The following is an 8,143-nucleotide window of genomic DNA, read 5'->3' as shown; positions in this document are numbered from 1 at the left end:
CCATCCACCAGTCAGGCGAATCACTAAAATAAAAATTCTGGGGGACGAAAAGCCCCATGGTCAATGGTAAGACAACACGGAAAATGGAGCACAGCAACAAAAACAACATAGAGAACAAAGGCAGAAGGACTGTTGCTGGCTGATCACGAAAATAATAGGATGAGCCAGCCACTCTGCAACACGTTAAAACCTCCAGCCTAAAAGATTAGGGTGGAGTCGAATTACAACACAAAACAAAGTAAAAGATACAGCGCAAAAGAGGGTGATGTAATAAAATTAAATGGACCTATAAAAGCCGCTTGCGCGAATAAAACTTAAAACCCGATCTGCCAGAGAGACATTGTCACCTAAAAGAGATGATAAATCACCCTGGAGATTAAATGCACGCCTGAGAGCGGTTAAAAGAGGACATTCCAACAACAGATGGGCCACTGTCATGGTTGCACCACAGTGACAATGAGGGGGGTCCTCTCGAAGCAGCAGATGACCATGTGTCAGCCAAGAGTGACCAATGCAGAGCCTACAGAGAATAACAGAATCCCTGCGAGAGGCCCGCATGGAGGAACCCCACACGGTCGTGGTCTCCTTTACACGCCGCAGCTTGTTGGGTACAGACAGAGTGCGCCATTCGTCTGCCCACATCCCAAAGACCCGACGGCGTAACACCGATCGGAGATCAGTTGCCGGGAGGCCGATCTCCAACGGCAGTTTGCGGGTGGCTTCTTTAGCTAACTTGTCGGCGTGTTCGTTTCCCGCTATCCCAACGTGTCCCGGGGTCCATATGAACACCACTGAACGTCCACGCTGTGCAAGAGCATGAACGGACTCCTGGATGGCAACAACAATGGGATGGCGTGGGTAGCACTGGTCAAGAGCCTGTAGACTACTGAGATAGTCACTGCAAATGACAAAAGACTCGCCAGCGCTGGTACGAATACGCTCAAGGGCACGAAAAATGGCTGTTAGCTCTGCGGTGTAAACACTGCAGCCGTCCGGCAAGGAGCGCTGGTCTACATAGTCCGCATGAGCGTAAGCGTACCCCACACGGCCATCAACCATCGGGTCATCTGTATAGATAACCTCCGAGTCGCGGGATGCATCGAGGAGAGCAAGAAATTGGCGGCGCAAGACTGCAGGAGGAACTGAATCCTTTTGCCATTGTGAGAGGTCCAGCTGAAGCTGCGGCCGACGAATACACCAAGGTGATGAATGTGGGTGGACCTGAAAAGCAGATGGAAGAGGCAAAGACTCGAGGTCACTAAGGAGTGACCGAACATGGATCCCAATGGTATGGCCTGATCGAGGCCGCCGGTGTTGGGTATGGACTGCCGCATTAGCGAAAAGGAGACGGTAGTTAGGGTGACGGGGAGAACAACGGATGTGGGCAGCATAGTTGGCTAACAATTGTTGACGCCGAATACGAAGCGGAGGAACCCCAGCCTCAGCAAGGAGGCTATTAACAGGACTGGTGCGGAATGCTCCTGTCGCCTGTCGAACCCCACAGTGGTGAACGGGGTCCAGCAATTGCAACGCCGAGGGCGACGCTGAGCCATACGCCACACTCCCATAATCAAGCCGGGACAGCACAAGGTCTTTGTAGAGCTGCAGCTGCGTATTACGATCTGCACCCCAAGTTGTGTTGCTGAGGCAGCGAAGGGCATTCAGATGCTGCCAGCACTGACGCTTGAGTTGACGAATATGTGGAAGCCAAGTAAGCCGGGCATCGAACAGCAATCCCAGAAAACGGGTAAGTATCAACAACCCTGAGCATGGCATCCTGAAGATAGAGCTCAGGGTGGGGATGGACAGTTCGACGCCGACAAAAGTGCATAACACAAGTCTTCGCAGGAGAAAATTGAAACCCATGGGCTAGGGCCCACGCCTGCGCCTTGTGAATGGCTCCCTGCAACCTACGTTCTGCAACACTAATGGTGGAAGAGCTGAAAAAGATGCAGAAATCGTCAGCATATAACGTGGGTGAGACAGACGACCCTACTGCTGCTGCAAGGCCATTAATGGCCACAAGTAAATGGGACACGCTCAATACAGAGCCCTGTGGAACGCCGTTCTCCTGGATATGAAGTGAACTATGGGATGTGCCAATTAAAACGCGGAATGTCCGAACAGATAAAAAATTCTGAATAAAAATGGGGAGAGAGCCCCGGAGACCCCACCCGTGCAACGTGGCGAGAATATGGTGCTGCCACGTCGTGTCATATGCTCTGGAGAGATCGAAAAAGACGCAGACGAGGTGTTGGCGCCTGGAAAAAGCAGTGCGGATTGCAGACTCAAGAAAGACCAAAGTATCGGCGGTGGAACGGCCCTGACGGAAGCCGCTCTGGCACGGAGCCAGAAGACCCCGAGACTCGAGCAGCCAACACAGCCGTCGACTCACCATGCGTTCCAATAGCTTGCACAGAGTATTCGTCAAGCTGATAGGCCGATAGCTATCCACATTAAGCAGGTCCTTACCAGGCTTCAGCACCGGAATGACGGTACCCTCCCGCCACTGCGACGGAAAGACACCATCACTCCATATGCGGTTGAAGATGGCAAGAACACACCGCTGACATTCCGGGGACAGGTGTTTGAGCATCTGATTGTGGATGCCATCTGGCCCAGAGGCTGTATCGGGGCACTGTGCCACGGCGCTTTGGAGTTCCCACAAACTAAATGGGGTGTTATACGCCTCAGGGTGGCGAGAAGCAAAAGAAAGCCGTTTGCATTCCTCCTGGCGTTTTAGCGCACGAAACGCGGGCGGGTAATTCCCCGACGCAGAGGCCCAAACATAGTGCTGAGCGAAATGCTCGGCGATTGCATCGGCATCGGTGGATACCGCCCCGTTGATGATAAGCCCTGCGACACCTGTAGAGTGCTGCAATCCAAAGATACGCCGAATCTTCATCCACACCTGGGAGGGCGAAGTACGGGAATCAATGGTGGAAACGTACCTCTCCCAGCACTCCTGTTTCCGCCTTTTGATGAGCCGCCGTGCCTGAGCACGGAGACGCTTGAAAAAAATGAGGTTCTCCAAAGACGGGTGCCGCTTATGTCGCTGAAGAGCCCGCCGACGTTCTTTAATGGCTTCAGCGACCTCCAGAGACCACCAAGGCACTGACTTTCGCCGGGGGCACCCTAACGAACGAGGAATGGTACGTTCCGCAGCGGAAACAACTGCTGCAGGCAGTGTCTCAACCGCCACATCGATGATACCGTGGGGGAGAGATTCAACAGTGGCAGCAGAGGAGAACGTTTCCCAGTTTGCCTTGCTAAATGCCCATCTAGGCAGGCGTTCATGGGATCGACGCTGGGGTAGTGAAAGGAAGATGGGAAAATGGTCACTACCACACAAGTCGTCATGGACTCTCCAGTGGACCAATGGTACAAGCCCTGGGCTGCACAACGACAGATCTATGGTCGAGAACGTGCCATGCGCCACACTGAAATGTGTGGCGGCGCCAGTGTTTAAGAGGCAGAGGTCGAGTTGGGAGATGAGTTTATCGACCTCTCTGCCTCGGCCAGTAACCTTCGTTCCACCCCACAGGGGATTGTGGGCGTTAAAATCCCCCAGGAGAAGAAAAGGCGTGGGGAGTTGGGCGACAAGTGCAGCCAATTCGGTCAGGAAGACTGTACCACCTGGAGGGAGATAGACACTGCAGACGGTTATGTCCTGGGTAGTCCTTACGCGTACAGCCACAGCTTCCAATGATGTTTGAAGGGGCACAGGAGCACTATATACAGAGGTAAGGACATACACGCAGGTTCTACCTGACACACAATTGTAAGTGCTACGGTTGCAGTAATAACCCCTGTATCCACGAAGGACAGGGGTCCGCATTGCCGGGAACCAGGTTTCCTGGAGGGCAATGCAGAAAGCAGGTGTCATGCTTAGAAGCTGTCGTAGCTCAGGGAGATGGCTAAAATAACCGCCAAAATTCCACTGGAGGATTGTACAAAGCGTGTCCTGTAAGGGCATTAAGGTACTGAAAAAGCAAATTACTTCACAGAGTCACATGCTGCCACCGACTGAGTGACTGACGTCGCAACTGCCATCGTTTCTGAGACGGCGAGATCGAGGTCATCAGGGGACGCAAAGAGCTCGACCTCATCCTCAGAGGCTGAGCTGACAGGAAGCGTTGGCGCGGGAACCACTGGGTCCTTAGGCTTCTTAGAGAGCTTCCTCTTCTCTCTCTTGTCTTTGGGAAGAGGGTTCGCATGCTGGGAGGGCTTTCCTGATGCATTGTCAGGAACAGAGGAAGAGCGGGAAGCCCTTCGACCAGCAGGTGGTGGCTTCCTCAGCCGCTGGCTAGCGTCTAGCGAGACACTGGTAAAATCCTTGGAAGGGACTCCCCCAAGGGACCCCTCCCGGATGAGTGAGGCCTGAGGAGGCTGTTGCCTCTCCGGCTGAGCAGCCGGAGGAGGCTGTTGCTTCTCCAGCTGAGGAGCCGGAAGAGGCTCTTGCCTCTCCGGCTGAGCAGCCGGAGGAGGCTGGTGCCTCCCGGCTGAGAGGTGGGGATGGATGTCCCCAGTTGTTCGGGGTCCACTGCTCCCAAACTGGGTGTTTTGGGAGCAGTGGAAGAGAGTGTGGCCCCTACCAGCGGTGGGACAGGCGTAACTTTACTGTTCTGTGGGCCAACTGAGAAGGGAGTCTTTGCAGGAACTGGTGGCGGCAGAGTTGCAGCAGCATAACTCCTCAACATAGATGTGGGGTTGAGCCTTTCTAGCTTCTTCCTTGCCTCTTGGTAAGTTAAACGGTCCAGGGTCTTAATTTCTTGTATCTTCCGCTCTCTTTGGTAGACTGCACAGTCTGGCGAGCAGGGAGAATGATGCTCCCCACAATTAACGCAGGTTGGAGACGGAGGACATGGAGCATTAGGATGTGAAGGTCGTCCACAATCACGACATGTGGGGCTGGCAGTACATCTGGAGGACATATGTCCGAACTTCCAGCACTGGAAGCATAGCATAGGGGGCGGGACATAGGGCTTGACATCGCACCAGTAGATCATGACCTTGACCTTCTCAGGCAAGCAGTCACCCTCAAAGGCCAGGATGAAGGCACCAGTAGCGACCCTATTATCCTTGGGCCCCCTAAAGACAAAGTGCACACCTCGTCGTGCCAGGTTCTCCCGTAGCTCGTCATCAGACTGTAGCAGAAGATCTTTATGAAAAATAATCCCCTGGACCAAATTTAAGGACTTATGGGGAGTGACATGAACGGGGATGTCACCGAGCTTCTCACAGGCGAGTAACGCTCGTGACTGTGCAGATGAAACTGCTTGTATCAAAATAGCCCCGCTCCTCATTTTGGAAACAGATGCACGTCCCCAAACTTATCTTCAAGATGGTGAACAAAGAAGAGAGGCTTAGTCCCCAAAAACGAATCCCCATCGGTTCTGCTGCACACAAGGTATCGCGGTGAATACGGCTCCTGTCTGTCCGCAGCCCTACGTTCCTCCCATGGCGTGGCTAGGGAAGGGAACGATTTGGGGTTATATGTCACAGCATCAAATTCTGTCTTACCGCGCTTAGAGACGTTGGCGGTCGTGCGACCACCGGATTGAGACTTCACCCTTTCATTGCAGGGAATCCGCCCCGATGCCACCCACTCTGACCAGAGGCTCTCCCCACGGGCGCCACCCAGCCACAGCAAAGGCCACCTGGCAGGATGGCCGTTGCCGGGAGTCCTGATGCCCCAGAGAGACGAGCATCGACTCCTTGGCTTACGTGGGGAGGTGTCAGCTCAGACATCGGCAGTACGATCCCTGTGTTGTCAGGGGGCTACAACCTAGAGGGTACATGACGACCCCACCACAACAGGCTGGCTACTGTGCTGGATTTTGGGTGCCATGGGTAGTCCATAGTGATCGTGGGTGCAGATGGTGACGCACTAAGGGCATTACGTACACAATCCATCAGGTGTGTATGCCCAAAATGACGGATGGAGGGTGCAGTTACGACGCCAAGACGATCAAGAGTGCCAAGGCCTTAGGGCACAGAGGACTGATGGTGCACCACGTAAGGTGTCCTTCCCCAAAAGGCTCGTACTTCTGTGGAATTTGGAAAAATGGAGGTCAAACCCTAATGGGGACCATCACATTAAGGCCGAAACGTTTGAGACTCCTTTTAGTCGCCTCTTACGACAGGCAGGAATACCGCGGGCCTATTCAAACCCCCGAACCCGCAGGGGGGAAAGCTTCCCTTCAAGGAACACAGAGAACTTTTTCGGAAAAGAGCATTCCAATCCTATCAGGATGAATGGGTGCAGAGCTCACGATACAAAGGAGGCGACTATATGCAAATACAACACGAATTCGGAAACGACCTTGGTTTGGGTACGTTTTTGGACCCCGACAAGCAACATCCACATTAAGTAGAAGAAGGCCCAACCATGGGACATTTCATAAAAGTTTCTAATTTGGAAACAACTTCATCTTTCTTTCGTCTTGAGAAAATAAACAGTTCGGAAATGGGAAAAATAGTCTTTAAACAACAAGAAATATCTTGCTCCTCGTAACGACATGAGATTCATTTCACACAAGTCAACATGAATTACATCGAAAGTATATTCAGCAACTTTCGTATTTGTCAGATGAGATTTGTGATGTTGCTTGCCATAGATGCAACCAAAACATACATATTCATTTAAAGTCATCAATATAATCAATACCATTTGTTTTTAGTACATCCCTCACATATGTGGCATTTTGATGTGCTAACTTTTTACTTTAATTGAGATTGCTGTCATACATTTGTTAAATTCTTTTGTATGAAACATTTTTTACAGCTGTCGTCGAGATCGACCTATTCGTACAGTTTACAGATTGTCAGCGGTTTTGAAAACTAAGAGATCTGCATTTGCAGTCTGAACATAGCCTTTGTCTAGGATTTGAGTAATAGAAAGTAAACCGCGCGGGAATAGCCAAGCGGTCTGAGGCGCTGCAGTCATGGACTGTGCGGCTGGTCCTGGTGGAGGTTTGAGTCCTCCCTTGGACATGTGTGTGTGCGTTTGTCCTTAGGATAATGTAGGTTAAGTAGTGTGTAAGCTTAGGGGTTTCGACCTTAGCGGTGAAGTCCCACAAGATTTCACACACATTTGAACAGAAAGTAAATTAAAATTTCTGTTCGGTACATACAGAACATTCTCTAGAACTACATCATAACACCGTTCTCCATCTAAAGCCTATAATTCGACATCTCCCACTCCAATTCCTTCTAATTCGGTTGCATCACCAATTAACACTTTCGTTCAGTAATTTAATTTTACGTAATTTATTAACCAGTTCATTCTAAATGTCATGTGTTCCTTGGCACCACAGTCTTGGTACCAAATTTTCTCTCGTCCCGATTGCAAATTTATTTAATTTATATTGGCAATAGATAATCCAACAGTGACCAGTGCTTTATGTTTGTAACCGTTTGATTCTTTACTGTCAAGTTTATTGCTCGTCTTGTTTCTGCCTAACTTTGGACTTGGACATTCCCTGGCAAAATGACTCTTTTGTTTGCAGTTGTTACATGAATAATTCTCTCTACAGTATACTAAATGTTTGGCACATGGTTTATTTATGTAGTGTTTCTTTACATGCCCGTTTTTGCCGCATTTGAAACATTGAACTTTAGGCGTTTCCTGCTGACCTGCGTTGACAGATTGTTTACTTTGTTTTAGATAAAAGCATTAGTGTGGGACGTGCTTACCGGTTCTGTCTCATTTAACCTATTTTCCTCCACACGCAAACGTTCAAACAATGTGTCAAGATTTTTGTCAGCTGCCGCTACATTATCCCATGCAATATGGAAGTGGTGAAGTTTCGGCGGTAACATCCCAAGAATTCGCGACATAATCCAGCTCTTTTTCACGGCTTCGCCTTCCGCTGTTAAATCTTCCGCATATTCTTGAATATGCATCAGTTTTGAATAGCAGACTTACTCATATCGTATTTGTAACTGAAGAAATTTCTCTGTAAACCTTCAATTGTCAAGTCTGATATCTTGCCATATGGCGTTTCTAATTTTTTAAGCATTTGACCAGCAGACTTGCAGTTTGCTATTTTCCTGGTTATGTTGCTACTGACATTTAAACCTATAAAAATTTGTGCCTCAAGATCTTTCTCAATCCAAGCTTTTACATGTTGATCAGTTT

The sequence above is a fragment of the Schistocerca cancellata genome, chromosome 1, assembly GCF_023864275.1.
Source record: "Schistocerca cancellata isolate TAMUIC-IGC-003103 chromosome 1, iqSchCanc2.1, whole genome shotgun sequence".
NCBI classification, from domain to species: Eukaryota; Metazoa; Arthropoda; class Insecta; order Orthoptera; family Acrididae; genus Schistocerca; species Schistocerca cancellata.
Note: the sequence above shows the minus strand (reverse complement) of the source record.